A 16525-nucleotide genomic window follows, 5' to 3' on the forward strand; every position below is an offset into this window, starting at 1 on the left:
AAAACTCCCAATAATAATATTTAATATAATGATAATAATAATAATTGCTTACACTTATATAGCGCTTTTTCTGGACACTCCACTCAAAGCGCTTTACAGGTAATGGGGACTCCCCTCCGCCTCCACCTGGATGATGCGACGGCAGCCATAGTGCGCCAGAACGCTCACCACACATCAGCTATCAGTGGGGAGGAGAGCAGAGTAATGAAGCCAATTCACAGAGGGGGATTGTTAGGAGGCCATGATTGATAACAGCCGATGGGGAAATTTGGCCAGGATGCCGGGGTTACACCCCTACTCTTTTCGAGAAACACCCTGGGATTTTTAATGACCACAGAGAGTCAGGACCTCGGTTTTACATCTCATCCGAAGGACGGCGCCTGTTTACAGTATAGTGTCCCCGTCACTACACTGGGGCATTAGGACCCACATGAGCCGCAGGGTGAGCGCCCCCTGCTGGGCCCCCTAACACCTCTTCCAGCAGCAACCTTAGTTTTTCCAAGGAGGTCTCCCATCCAGGTACTGACCAGGCTCACACCTGCTTAGCTTCAGTGGGTTGCCAGTTGTGAGTTGCAGGGTGATATGGCTGCCGGCCATATTATTTATATAAAATATATATTTATCAATGCTTGAAGGATACATTTGCACAACAAGAATATACTGTACTGTACTCTATATACTATATAGTAGCATGTGTTCAAACTCACTTGTATTTGTATTAAAATCTATTCTGTCAGCTGTAAATGTCAAAATCAGGTTCCAGAACAACAGAGCTGAAAATTCACAAAAGGCCAGATTTACAGTCCTGTTAATATAAGGTGGCCCTCCCCTTCAAAAAATCAACACAAGGCAAAATTAGTGAAGTTGCAGTGTTCAGATGAATGTAGGTCAACGAAAAGGAATGAGGAAATGGTGCTCCAGTTCAGCCGTCCCACTGACCTACATTGCTGTGCCCTGCCCTTTCTGGATAAGAATTCTGGATCAAGAGCACTGCGAGTCCTACTGCCCAGCACCACACATGTTCGAGCATTTTGGAGGACGCCCCGAAATTCCGTGGTGCTCTTTTTAGAAAGGGAACCCAGATAATGCTTAATAACCCTTACATAACACAAGCAAGGGTGCAGATCTTACGTAAAGGTTTAAGATGGTTTAACTTACCGAACGGGTGTCAAGTGATTAACAATCTAAATTAAGCTTCCCTTCGGAGTTCTTTTTTCCCCCCTCTCTGGGGCTTTTCCTGGTGGGAATGTGTCAGCAAAATTAAAAACCACAGGGAGTGTGCCGTGACGGCAGACCTGGAGAAAAAAGAACGGCACTCTCTTTTCATCACCTTTCATCACATTCAATATCACGAGGTGTATGTGCGAGAGCTCACATTTCAAACTTTAGTCTGAACACGGCATAAGACAAGTCTATATGACAGCCTTTCCTTTATGTGAAACGTCTCGGGTTTTTGAGATGAATTAAGAACAAATCACAAAATCAGAGAAAAATGCCAAGAGGGGAAAAACGTCATTAAAAGCCCACCAGTCTGTAAACGGAAATCATTTTCACCTTCTGAAGTCCACAAATTAAGCTCTAACACAAAATGACTAAACACATACTTTGTTGAAAAGGGCTCAGACGCACTGCATATGATGTAGATGACAAACGTTATTCATACACTAACTTGCTTAAAAAGTAAATAAGCTGACAGGAATGAAAATAACACAGTTGATTAACCTCAAGATACAACTAATTAAAACTAATAAACTAATCTAATAGATAAACTAATCTGATTCCCATAGAGACATCAAGTGTTTTAAACAGGGGCTAAATACAGTATATCCTGAATGAGATTTCCAAGACAATCTACAAACATTGTAGTCTACACATAACAGGAACATGTTAAAGGTATATGTTTCATACAGATCCACAGAAAAGTGTGCAAAACATCAAAACATCTTTTTTCAAGTTTTCAAGACAAGCTTAGAGGTTGCTGGTCTAAATGGAGAAGAGGAAAGTCAAACTAATTGGACCCATAGCCTGTTTCACTTTCTCACACATCTGCCAACAGGACTCTCAGTTACATAATTAAACCCTTAACTGACTTAATAATAGGTTTATCTTGAACTGTTTGACTGTTTTTGGCTCTTGAACGCCTGGGTGGTTACCTCTTATCTATTGCATTTTGTAAATAAAATCTCAAACATCTGAGTAAAAACAAATGGCAAATCTCCTAATCAAGCAGCTCTTTAGCAAATTAAGGCTTCACTTAGGTAATTATGCTGAGCTAGAATGAGAACAAAAAGAGGTTTGTGTTTCTCCACAATCAGGACTAGAAACCTGTGCTTTAAGGCATGAAAGTACAAATGCTGCTGCTTAAGGTATGTCAGTAGTTTATAAGAATAGGTTCACAACTCTGAGGGAGGTAGTCTAGAGAGACTTCTAATTCCATCTCTGTTATATACTGTATAAGATAAACATTATAACCACAGATTGTTTTGTCCTTAAGAGCTAATTAATGTCTCACCATAAATCATGGTAGGGTGAATAAATATTGTTTTTACATAGTCTATATTATATAAAAGATGTCATCAGACTTCATTCATTAGTTTCCGAATGTACCTGTTGTAACAAAAAAAAAACGAGTTCTAAAAACAAACTGTCACTAATGTGGATTGATATAAAAATTAAAATACAGACCAAATATTGAATACAAAATACAGACCAAATACATTCAATAATTCAAGTTGAGATAGTCAAAAACAACATTCAAACAAAAGCGCTGCTATGGAGAAAAGTACATGTTTAAAATGTACAGTCATTTGGGACAGCTTGACAAGGAAACATATTTTTTTTACGTTTTGGAGTGCTGCTTACAGAAAGAGCTGTCCAATAAAATAGTTACTCAGGAGTAGCAGAATACTTTTTCCTACATGTGCTTAAAATCAGTTCACTTTAAATTGTGCCTCTTCCTTGAGCAATTCTCCAGTTCCAATGTCTCATTTTTCCTTGACAAGCAGGGTTACATAACTGAATGGATAAGGTCACCAGAGGCCAATGTAGCTATGGAAACTTGGCAGACACACCTACCACACCAATAAAAAAATACATGTAATGCACTTACAAAACTAGGTCAGAGCAGTGCATGCTGGGAAACCGTTACCCAACTCACCCAGAATAGACATCTCAGAGGTTATGGACAGACTACAGGCTGATATGGTGCCAGTGAACGTCTGTACAACGATCAACTGTGTAAGCACTGTGACAGTAGGACTGCATAATATTCACTGCAGCTCTGCTTTAGTAGCAATGTGCATCGTCTGAGGCACTGCTCGGTGCTCTAGCCCACACTGCTGTTTTCCTTCAACACTGACATTTCTGCGGTTGTATAACCTCCTGCCTTGTTCCCTCCCCTTGATGTTGTCATCATGTTTGGGCCTGCAAGCTGTTCACTTCAATAATGGCATGCTTTCATTTCTTTGTAAATACACAACGTAACCATTCAAAATAGCTCGGCGTAAAGGCATGTCAAATTAAACATTATAAAAACTTGTAAACCTGTTACACCATCAGGTAGCTGCTTTATGGATGAAAAGATTGTTGACCTACAAATGTGATTAGTTAACACCTTATATATTGCTTGCATTTGAGAGCCTGTCATCCTGAAGAATCTCAAAGCACTTTACATACTGTATATACTGTATATTAAGGGACCCACTTCATCCACCCCAGAAGGACAGCTTCTACCTTCATGAAGAGTGTCTGCCATCATGAGCTGAAATGTGAGAAACTTAAGAGGGAACTTGAAGTAAAGTCCCAGAGAGGAATGCAGCAAAGGACAGCTCAATTCTTACCCACAGTGCCAGCAGATCGTTTCATGACAAAGTAGTTAGGACCTTGGTTTAACATCTCAAACAACACACCACCTGCAGCTGTGGTCCCAATCGCCACACCTACCAGTCCACTTTTCTTAGCTGCTACTGAGATCAGGTTGAAAAGAAATCAATGTACTTTTTGTCTTTTTTACAACTTTACGTAAGGTGGTGCTGTTCCTGCGTAATACAATTTGATTCAGAACTTTTAACTCCTTTTATTAAATGTGTAAGGGATGGATAAATATTAACAGTATCCTGAAAATATAAATATAAAAAAATCCTAATGAGATAAAAACCTAACCTTTGGTAACAAGTTTGCAATGGTGCTCTGCACAAATCATTTTCAAAGGATTAAAAGTCTTTCAAAGGATAAAAAGTGTATAAACGTTATCACAGTTTATAGCCTATTTCTAAACACATTTGTAAGAGGTCAGTTATGCAAACTCTGTTAAACAATGCTGCATTTCCTAATCATCCTTATCAGACACGATCATACACAGCAAATTCTATTCAGGCTACATTAGATAATGATCTGGTGTTCAGACCTGAAATCTGCTGATCAGAGAAAAAGGCTGAAAGCCATAAAAGCAAAAGCCCAAATCCCCATTTTATAACTCCGCTAAGCAAGGTTTTGAAGTCAGCCAGTTCCTTAATTTTTTTCATTTCTGAATGTTGAAAAAAGCATGCAGGTTAACATGACATCCAAAGCAATTTCTTTAAATTCAATTGTTAATCAGACCTCTTCTCTCAAGAAATCCCTTCTAAAAGTTTTCTGTGCTTTCAGTAAATGACCATGAAATACTGTAGTTGGTGTTCTCACAAATGTTTAAGTGAACATATTTCAAAACAATGATAAAATTCCCCTTAATTTCTGCATAAGGATGATGTGCTCTGTCAAACACTCTGACCCACATTCAACTCTGTATTATTACAGCTAATAATAACAAGCCTAAAACCTTACTGGGTAGCACAATGACAAGCCCAACCTGAGACAAACAGTCACCCTACAGCACGGCAACATATTCTTTACTGTCAGCAGTCCCTCAGATAAAGAATATAATCGTCAAGCACAACTGCAAAATGGAAGCTTAAGTGTTATGCAAGTGGAGGTTGGAGCACAATAGAGATGTTATGACTGAGGGCATCAGATAACTGCCGTTCACCTGCCTGTTTTGTTACTGTTCGTTACACCGAGTTAGACAGCCAGCCTGTCAAAGAAAAAACTTACAGCACATAATAGTATGAATAGGCTTGCACATTCTAAAGTCTAATCTAAGATTTCCACTTTTTTTCATAGTGGTAGACACCCAGTAGACTCAATTAATATCCACTGCAAAACACAAATAACTCTACTGCCTAGAAAGTTCCTGGCGTAAAAAAAAAGAATTAATTGTGAAATTTGCACTTTGACTGAAGATGACCCTCACTTATATAACCAAGCCTTAAGCAGTTCCTGATGGCATTTTATTTGCCAACTATTTAATACAGCGCTAGTTATGAGCAATGTGGTTGCATAACCTAGAAAAGTACAGTAGGATTTAATATCAGAGAAAGCACATCTAAACTGTTGAAGACATTTAAGCATATTCAAGGAAAGAAAACAGAGAATATTTTTTTCTGCTGCTCCACAGTATTTCTAACTAGCTTTGTAGTTTCTTCTAGCTTGTCTGACTGCTGTCTATATTAAGCTCTGGCAGACATAATAACATAAGAACAAGGTTAATGATGTAAATGAGGTACCTAGGCTCTAAATGGTGACCTTAGCTGTTTTTTTCTAATAATTAATTTATGAATATCACAGTTAGCAAAGCAATTAAGGACCTCTTTTTCTACCAGCTAGAGAATATATAAAAAATAATAAATTACATACCACATTTCATTACAGTGAATCTCAATGTACTTCACATAAAAGAAAAAAGATAAAGAGAAGTCATGGAACTTAAAAACTGCTAAGAAGGAAATAGATGATAGGAATACAGACTGTTTATAGTACTGGAAGCTAATAGTCTTACTGGTAGAGAAGGGATCTAAGATCTTTGAAAGGTCTCCATTGAAACTGCATGTCTGACATGATCACAGACAGAGAAGTACAGTCACTCATAGTACATACTGTAGTTTTGTTCTTGGGACCTGCAGCAGATTAGATTGACTTGCTCTTCAAGACTGGGGAGAAGTGTTCAGTGATGTAGATGGGACCTTTAGAGCATTAAAAACCAGGAAGCAGTACTTTAAAATCCACTCTCTGGTGGATGGTGACCCAAGGGAGCTTTATTAGAATAGGGGTGGTATGGTCTAACTGCCTTGCTCTGGTGAATGCCCTGGCAGCACTGTTCTTGAGAAGTTGTAATTTAATTAATGTGCTTAAGGGTAGACCAGAAAGGAGAGCATTACAACAGTCCAGGGGAGATGAAATGAATTAATTTTTCAGCGTCTGTAAAACTGAGAGCAGACCTTTGTCAGGAGTTATTTTTCAAATGGAAATAAAAGACTTCCAGATATTTTTGATCCGAAACATTGAGAGAGGATTCAAAACTTTACACCCAAAATACTGACTGAGGACAGGGGGATAACATTTCAATGAATGATTAGACTGCAGTAACTGGTGATGGTGACCTGATCAGGTGTTCCAATCAGAATAGCCTGCTTTGGTACATTAAAAAATTGAGGTTCATCCATATCCTGATTTCCTCCGGACAGCTATTTCAATTTTTCAAAGCAGTGGATGAGTCAGGCTTGACGTTAAAAGCATGTCACCCACATACAGTAGCTGTGAAAGTTAGCTCCCCAATGTGTATGATCTGACCTAGAGGAGACAAGAAAATGAGGAACAAGATGGGCCAAATACTGACCCTTGAGGGACATTGCAAAGTCACTGGCGACATCTCTATCGGGGATCTTGTTTCCCCAATAGAGACAAAATACTGCCTGTTAGAAAGATAGGAGGAAAACCATTTCAGAGCTGTCTCTTGCAGTCCGACATAGTTCCCTCAACATCTGCAGAAGGATGTTGAGCTCCCCAGTTTTGAAGGCTGCTGAGAGATCACACAGAACAAGTATGGACGGAGATCCAGAGTCAGCAGCTGTTCACCAAGTTAGAAACTCTCACAAGAGCAGTGTAAGGGTCTAAAATCTGACTGGAATTTTTTAAAGAGTTGGTGAGAACTCAAGTGAAACTGCAGCTGAGTAGCTACTGCCTTCTTGCTAATTTGAGATGAAGGGGAGGTTAGAGATAGGCTTGTAGCTGGAGAGTAGATTGAGGTCAAGGTTAGATTTCTTCAAGAGGGAAGTAACAGCAGCTGTTTTGAGCAGAGATGGGCATTACTCCAGTCTCCAGGGATTTATTAATCAGGTCTGTGATAAACTGAATCAGAACAGATAAGAAGGTTTTGAACCAAGGTGTAGGAATAGGATCCAAGGAGCATATAGAGTTTTTATTTTAGGAGTTCTGCTCCTAAAATATTGTATCTCACACCTGTGTACAACTGTCAACATCTCCAATGTAATTTAAAAAGTCTAAAAGAAATTAAAATCATATGATTTAGATTTAAGAAATGTGCTTGTATAAAGTAATTTAAAAAAACGAATACACATAGAAATGAAAACTTCAAAATACACTGCACAAGTTTATACACATTTAAACATTGCATAAAATTTCACAATTGCATACCACTTAACTTTTTTCAATTACTAATTTTCAACTCTTCGTTAAACTGCTGTTAAAGTACTGTACTGTTTTTATTACGATCAAAGATTCCTGCCCAGCTCTAAACATTGGGCTAAATCGTTTTAATGTTACAGTAGTAACATTCTCTGGTTTACTTGGCTAAAGTCAGCTTTCATTAACAACAGTACAACTTATCTTTTATACTGTGCATGCAGGTATTCTTCAGGTTTCATTTACATATGGGATTTGGTAAAAAATACACAACTTCTTTTTAACAAAATGACAGCAAAAAACACATTTTGCTAATGAACAAAACCTGAAATGTGTATAATAAATTAGTTATGTGTAAAAAAAAACAGTTCAATTTCTTTACAAATCCTAACAAATGCCTTGGAGCCCTATACCTAATCCAAAGAAGCCTGGAATTTGGGATGCTGCCATCATCCCATTAAGGTGGCTACATTCTACATACTGTCCGAGATGTAGAAGATGGCATCAATGAGATCTCCAGTTTTATGAAGTGCTCGGACAGCTATGTTGCGCTCCACAGAGAGCTGAGACATAAGGACTTCGATGTCTCTCTGATCCAAGCCATCCTCACACGCTGCCTGCTCCCCAAAGGCCTGAAACAGAGCGTTTTCCTTTAAAAAGTTCAGGATGTTGTCTTTGTGAATTACTTTTCCTTTGCTTATAAGTCTCATCTTCTCCTGGGGAATTTGGAGACGGCTGGAAATCAGACTGAAGCACTCCTCCCCATTGGTCCCCTCAGAGATAACCATTGTGTGTTTAGACTTATTGTGCTTCACTTTGACTGTAACAGCATGGTCTAGCATATTCAGTCCCATAATGTTGTCTTGTTCAGAAAGTGGAGCAGGCACGGTTAACTGTGTTTCTGCACTGTGGCTTACAAAACAATCCACATCCTCTGTCAACATCTTGGAATTCCAGCAAAGTTCTTTATGAAGCGGCCAGTGCTTCAGCTGACATTCTTGTGAGCTCAAAAAAGAACAGGAAAGTATTGTCAGTTTAATATAGCAAAACAATTAAGAACTTGGAGTGGAGCCCAAATTTGTACTTAATTTGTTTTCAATATAACCTTCACTTACATATTACTTCAAAAAATGCAAAACATGAAGATATTTAATGAATGCAGGATTCTTGTGCTGGTCTAGAATAAATATATCTTCACTGTTTAATGTCTTATTATATTATATTTTATAAATAAATTATATAATTGTAAAGGTTTTTGTTTTAAATCCATACCATGTGACTAGTATGATATATAATTCTATATCACCAAACAGCCCACTGATGACATCATCAATATTGATTAAGGAACATCAGGTGAGACTAATAAAAAAGTGAAAATTCAAACAAGTAAAAGCTGCCTCCGATTCTGAACGCAGTTACCAGTTTAGTCCTGCTAAACAATTAAATTGTAAAATGAACATATATAACGTCATAAATTTGGTTATATCTTCCCTAGCTACAGTACATGCCGTCTGCCACGAAAAGAGAATTATATGAAGAGACGAGGCGATATTCAAAACATAGGCTATCAGGAAACGAAGGCTAAGTTTATGTCACGTAGTTTATCACTAGGACTTGATTCCCATTTCACTTATGAACTACAATAATTAGAAAAGTAAATAAGAAGAGAAGATAAACTTATATGTAAGTTTTGAAACAAGACAACATACTTCGCTGACCAATTACTCCAAACTAGTAAGGCTTGTCTGTTGTTACTCGGTTCTAAACTTGAAAACGCCCGATGCTATGACGCTCTCTAATAAATATTTCTACATTGCTTGCTTTTAAGTTTAATGGACTTTTTCATTGAATGTAACAGAGGAAGGCAATTATTTGCTAAAAGAGAAACTGAAAGAAGCAAATGTTCCACATAACACTTGTTTGGGCAAGGCCCAGTAAACAAAGGTTTATTGCAGCTGATCTCACCAGTAATATACTTTTTTGCATCTGCCACATCTCCGTACGGTATCCAGCGACTTCTCACAAACCCAACAGCACATCACTAACGACGCCATCTTCCGTAAACAATCAATAGGCTATCGTGATCTGTAAATCTCGATTCGGTGTTTGAAAATCATTTTTTAATCGACATTCGAAAATGAAATATAATATCCTGACTATGAATAAATGGAAAAATAAATTAGTTCTATGAGGATGAAGTATACGGTCATTTAGTGGGATTTCCAAGAGATTACAAATGAAGCGAATCTGCTGGTATTGTTTGCGAATATCCTTAAATTCATGCGGCAGTTTTCGATACCGCTGTTTATCCTAACCGTTGGGACGGTTTTTGCAATCTGTTTTTAAAATCTACCGACATCTTAGTTTTACCATGACAATAAGCGCTTTAAAGTGAGCAGCAACGATTTGCTGACATTTTCCCCATTGTACAGGGCGAGTTATTTTTGAACTTGTGATCTTTCGTTAAAGTGATATCTAGGTTAAATTGTATTAATACCACATGCAGAATATGCAGACAACAATTAAAGCTAAATTCAAAATGTAATATTACTGTTACCTTTTTACTGATATTATCTGACCACTTTCACATGCCTTTTTAAAACACAGATATGACTAAAAAATATTTGTTCGGTTACTTTTAATTACAATTTTATCGCCACGACAATATATTCCTTTTGTGTTCATTTTTAGGTATTAAACTTGAAAACAGTATACTGACCAATATGGTAATTACACAACAAATAGAGAGGAAGACAAAAGCAAACCACCTTTTTAAAGACCTCAGACGCAGAGCAAGCAGTAAATCCATTAGTCTCCATTAGATGGAGCTACAGATTACAAAATCCTTAAAAGAAACTGCAATGTTTCAAGGGAATAAGGGGGTGGAATTTTTGTGGTAGGGACCTTACTCAACGCATTCAGCCAGATTTGTAAACATTAAAGCCATTTCTCATAACATAAATGAGCATCACGTATGGCTATCTAGTCTGAGGAGAGGCAAGGAAATCTGATTTTGCAAAACAAGGTTTCATAATTAAAAACGTAATTCAAAAGCCTTAGACAAATCAATGCTCTAGACTTTCCCTAATGTATATTGGCTAAATACATTGTTAACATCTTATTAAATCTGACAGGATCGTATTGCTGATGTTTCACTGAATTGCAATATGGTCTGTAATTACTTTATATTGTGCAATGCATTGAAATCAATGACACATTTTAAGTAAAAAAAAATAAAACTCTTTAACCCTTTCCATCATTGACTTACGATGAACTTTGGTTTGATGGCTCTTTTTGTGTTTTACTTTGTTTTCTTTTTATTTAGATATTTGTAAAATAGTCTCAGTAATTAGACTTTATTATTGTTTTTTTACATGGGGTTATATAATCATAAGGATATATTATCACGTGAGTCAAACTTTTGGGCTCCAAACCACACAGGCTATGTTAGAGCATTTTCATAACAGTGACAGTATATGGCATTCAAAATTGGTTGCTTTCCTTAATTCGCTTTTTTAAAAAATTAAAATGATTTTTTTGGGGGGGAAATACAGGTTTCAAAGAACAGTGATCAGAACCCATATGGTGTATTCTTCTGTTTTCAATATTAATTTTTAATTAATTTAATAATTAATTAAATAAAATGGTAACAAAATTTATTTGATCTCCCCGAAATTTTAAAACCTAAACAATAAAGTGTTGTCCTTGCTTAGATTTCCAGATTATCAAAAAGTTAACACTAAAAATGTTAAAAGTTATTATTCGTTATTAAATTCTTAAATAATGTGATTGCAAACTGCTATATATGATACCATTCAGAGTTTATCATAGATTGTTTTTTCATACAACATGTTTTTTGGAACCGCTAGTCTCTGTGATGTCTCCCATAAACCCCTCCTGCTTGACAGTTCAGATTGGGAAAACGAGGAGCTGAAAGCAAGGAATAGAGATTCATTAAACAGTGCAATACAAATAAAATGTTCATTTGCACTGTACTATATGGGTATGTATTTCATATGCATTACAATAGAAACAAGTAACTAGAACTAGCATGTTAACCAGACCTGGAAAAGATATTTGAGGTCTATGTGATGCCCTGGAACAGTCTTTGCTTTTACAATAAATAGTATCTGTTTACCCCTGCAGAGAAGCTGCTGCACGGTAACATGAATTTAGCCAAATCTCATATTCACCTGCTGTTTTCATGATTCTGCAGTCATTTTATTTCAACTGTATTTTTTTTTTATCAAATGACTATAATATTCTGCAGTATCCTCACGTTACTATTCTTGGCAGACAATCTAATGACGTCTCAGGGACGCCATTTAAATGGCCTCATAACTGCGTGTTATTTCTATCAGCTTCTAAAGCGGTCTCAGTCTTGAATTCCCTTTCAGCTCTTTACAAGCTCCATATCTCTCACTTCCAGTTAGAGGATTCCTGTTTTCTTCTGCCACTCTCTTCATCACTATCCCTTCTTCCCCCAGCACTGTCTCTTCCTGTATCTCTTTCGCCCTCTCTGTCCACCCTCTTCATGTTGACTTCTGTACTTTTGTACTGCCTCCTAACTCTCATTCTGTCACTATCCCGTGTATTTATTTCTTTATCTGACAAATACCAGGACTGCGTTCCTCAACCTTTAGAAGATCAGGTCACAAGCAACTTTTGTTGAACTCTGCTCTGGACACTCTCAGATTAATCTTAATGCAAAATCTGCTCAAGCCTCTTGTGCTGTAATTGTCTGCTTTGTTTGTTGTGGTTGCTATCCTTATGGAAAAAATTATTAAAATATCCCAGTTCTCTATAGAATCTGTTCCTGCATTTCTTAGACATTTCTATAGAAAACATTCAATTATTTTTATGAGGGCACCCATTGTGTCTTGCACTGTATCTTTCATTCATTATACAATTTAGAACATTAGACAAGTGGTATGTGCTGCAGTTAGACTGGGTAGTTTTACACTATAAAAAATGTAGCCTTACCTGTGGAACAGGATCTCGAACACTACACCCTCTGAGCCAAAGTACTGTATCTACATGCCTCCTTTTCACTTGAGCTCCCAGCTACTTAATTGGTTGAATTGTTTGATTAATTAGACAATTAAAATAATTCTCTCCAGGCCCACAACTGTTTACAGGTACTGTACCTGGAAATGAATTGCATGGTTAATGTTATCAACTGCTAGGCAAACAAAATAAATGCCTATATGAAAATAATGAGGTTCCTTGTGTTGATTGAAACTCAAGCAGGGTCAAATATCAGGGCACCGAGCCCCATTACGAAATGAGTTTGAGACCCTTGATTTAAAACATGCCATTATACAGCATTTGATGAAGGGGTCATCATGACTGGATGAAAATGTCACAGCCCAGTGTTTATTAAAGCCCAGGGCATTAATAAACAGGCATGTTTCCTGTTGTACTTGACTGTCCTCCGTAAGTTTCCAGTGTTTTTAATTTTTGGAAAATATAATACTATACAGTATTTTCCAGAAGAAAATTAGCTTTAAATCATCATGTGAAAAGTGAATGATTCTAACCAAAAAGACCACTGTCCCTCCCTCCCTCCCCTTTCAAACAATTAATCTTATAGAGAAATAAAAAGGGAAAAATGTGAAATCTGGATATCTGGGAGTGTAACCTGTATCTATAAATTAGTATAATAAATAAGAAACGTCTTGAGAAAGAAAATTGTTGAATGCTAGAAATATATTGTTAAATGCTATTCACTTATAATACTATAATTATCTGTTGCCAGGAAGAGATTTGTCCTATTTTGGTGTTTTTGAACTGCCGAGGCAATTTATAAACACCGGAGAAAATATGCAAAAAATAAACTGCTGCCTTATGCAGAGATTAAGCAGAGATTCTAATATACCTGATGTAAGTCAAATGTTTTGGCATAGTTAAATAAAAAGTAATTATCGTATGAAAATGTCTTACAAGTTAAGTTCCAGTCGTCTTGAAAAAATGAGGTTCACATTTAGTAATACATTCTTTAAAACGTAAAACTATATGAATGAAAATGCTGTAGGCAAAATAATATTAATGTTTTATCAGCGTGTTTTAATGCAAATTGCCCTCTAGCAATGACAAATTTCACAGCTATGAGACCTGATTTGAATACAAATTTTGTAACCTTAAGCTGTGTTGGTTCGTCAGGGTAGCTGAAAAACTGCATACCTTCAAGAGATCTGAACCTGTTATCTTATAAAGCAGGAAGGACTGAAGTACCGCCTTTAATTAATTAAAATTACTTAAATGGGGGAGTTAAGAAACAGCAAGTTCCCGAGTATAGTCTGCCAATTTTTAGAGTATATGCAAGACTATATATTCACAGAGAGCGACCCGATTTAAAGTTCCTGCAAAGTACAAATCCATTAAAAAGTAAGTAAAACTCCTCGGAGGAAGTTATGTAAGGTAACGTCAAAGGTTTCACCATATTTTTAAACTATTTTTAAATCCTTTGGGATAATCACATATTTGTAGACATTTTGCATATTTGGAATCATCAGTTCTTTACATTTGTTAATTATACAGTATGTTTAAATTATGACCCACTGAATCTTTGTGCAGTTACATTTACCTGCTTCAGTTTGTAGTCTCTGTAATCTTTATTTGCAATCTCTTTATATATATACTATACTTTCATAGTTTTGGGAGTATCACCATGACAAACTTTGAAAACACATGTTCTAGACATACCCCTCCAAACCGCAATCAAAGCTTGAATATCTGGGAATTAAAATGAGATCCTGGGTTAATTAACTATCTTTAGACAATCAGAAAAAGAATAATATAGGAATATAACAAGGAGAGGCCAATTAGCCTTTTCCTAGTTTGTAGTTAATTAATTCAAGTACAGTATCTCATTGAGCCTTTTCTTGAAAGAAAAAGTATTGGCATCAACAACATCACTGGGTAGTTAGTTGCAGTCTCCCACAACCCTTTGTGCAAAGAAGTGCCTTCTCCATCGATGACTATAACACATTACTGTTGTCCCCTGTTGTGAACAATATGATTAATTACAGAAATAGTCAGATTCACAATCACAATGCTCACAACCACGTTGGGCTCAGAGGAATCTTTTTAGTTTTGCTTGTGAAGTTTGGTTTTTGCTGGGAAGCGCTGGGTAATTCTTGTACAGGAACTGCATTACTTAAATGTAGTTGCGATAAAAGATTATTGTAACGATTTATTCATTTGCTTAAAGATTTTAAAAGCATTTTGGCATGTTTGTACACTTAAAACGTCTACATTAAAGGACATCTTTATAATGTATCACCATTAGCAGTATATGTGATATGAGTATCGGTTTGCAAACTCTTCAATGTGAAGATTGTTACTGCCATTTAAATTTGAGAAAATCCAACATTATAAAACTGCTAGAATAAAATACTGTTGCCCCAGGATGGTTACACAATTCTCTCATTAGGCACATCAGCCACAGAAACCTGAGGAAAAGGCATGAATGTTCTTATCAAACCATTCACTAACCACTTTCATTTTTAAACTTAGAGAGTGTCTTACTTCCCCATATTCTTCAAATTGTGCTCTTTCATTCCAGTAATGAGCACAGCCAGATTCCAAGCAGAAGAATGTGGCCAATTAAAGTCATACAAAGTTAATTTTACAGATTTTGTTTTGTGTTGCTCCCTCTGCTCTGCAGCTGTTTTCCATAAAAGCAGTGAATCTGGACGGAGAGATTAATTATATCCCTGGTCACTGTTTGAAGATGCGTTTGAACACTTTCAAAGGCAAAAAGATCTGATTATTTGACCTTTTCAAGCTCTGCTCTCAGCTTCTGGCTGATCTGGGTTACTTTATGATTACTGGGGAAGGTCTGGGCAAAAACAAACAGACTAAAATTTGTTTTGTTAAGACTAGTAGTACAGAATACAGGCTGCAAATATTTATTTTAGGTTGGAGAGTATGCTTAATCACCTCAAATAGTCATAGACACAGTTTTTGATCTCAATATTATTAGTGACAACTAATTAGTGACAATAATAATTCGCATTTATGAAATTCTTCTCAGTCCAAAGGATCACAAAGTGCCCTGTAGTTTGGAAGAGATTCTTCATTCTTCACCGATACTATGTAGCACTGTGTAGCAGCATGTTTTATTAACAATTAGCATAATAATAATTATCAAGTAATTATATTTTCATACATAAGAGGGGACCCAATTCATCCACCACTAAAATGCACATAACTTTGGGGTTGTAGTTATAGGTGATCCACAGAACAAGTGCAAAAGCATTTAATCTATAACATGTAAAAAGAGAATCCACAGAAAATCTACAAGGAAGAGCAAAATTCCAACAAAACATTAAAGGACCAGGTAAATAAGTGTTTATACCTAAATGCTAGGAATATAATAAACAAAATGCATGAGAAAGATGCTATCACATTTAGCAGGCAATTATGATGCACCCGGAATCACAGAAACATGGCTAACCAGAGAGCCGATGGTGAAGAACACAACATTAGCAAAAACAAAGTGTTCTAAAGAGACAGGAAAGATGGAAGAGGGGGATGTGTAGAACTATACATCAGAAACAGTATTCAGGCACAGGTGCTTAACATAGATGAATCGCTGGTCTCCGAAACAGGGTAAGTACAAGAAAGAATCATGTAAGTACAACAGGGACGAATTAAATAAAATGACAATAAGGCTAGCACACACTGGAAGTACAATGTAAGTGCTACACAGGAAAAATGAAATAGTAAGAATTAAAGCAGTACACACTGTGGTTAAAAGGCAGTGATGAAGCCTGCCGTTTACAGTGAGGAAGTGCAATAAGCAAATCTCATTGCCAGTTTGAGAGTTCAGGACATTAATGCAGCGTGGTGTCAAAGTGAAGGAAGAGCATGATAAAGAGCCGAAAGATCACAGGTGCTGTCTAAATAGATGAGTCCTGAGCAGGCGCTGACATGTGGCGAGGGACTGAGCATTTCCGATTTCGATGGGTAGTTCAGTTCACCACTGAGGAGGGAGGATGGGAAA

At 36.7% G+C, this 16525-nt stretch overlaps 1 long non-coding RNA gene across 1 annotated transcript; it reads right to left on the minus strand.

Moving 5' to 3' along the window:
- Positions 1–7270: 7270 nt before the first annotated feature.
- LOC148653865 (uncharacterized) lies at positions 7271–10276 on the minus strand. The gene is made up of 2 exons (XR_015924861.1): positions 9481–10276; positions 7271–8520 (listed from the first exon to the last, which is right to left on the minus strand). It is a non-coding gene; the product is annotated as an uncharacterized LOC148653865 (long non-coding RNA).
- Positions 10277–16525: the final 6249 nt, after the last annotated feature.

This window comes from Lepisosteus platostomus, chromosome 10 (genome assembly GCF_059453375.1).
Source record: "Lepisosteus platostomus isolate fLepPlt1 chromosome 10, fLepPlt1.hap1, whole genome shotgun sequence".
Taxonomy (NCBI): domain Eukaryota; kingdom Metazoa; phylum Chordata; class Actinopteri; order Semionotiformes; family Lepisosteidae; genus Lepisosteus; species Lepisosteus platostomus.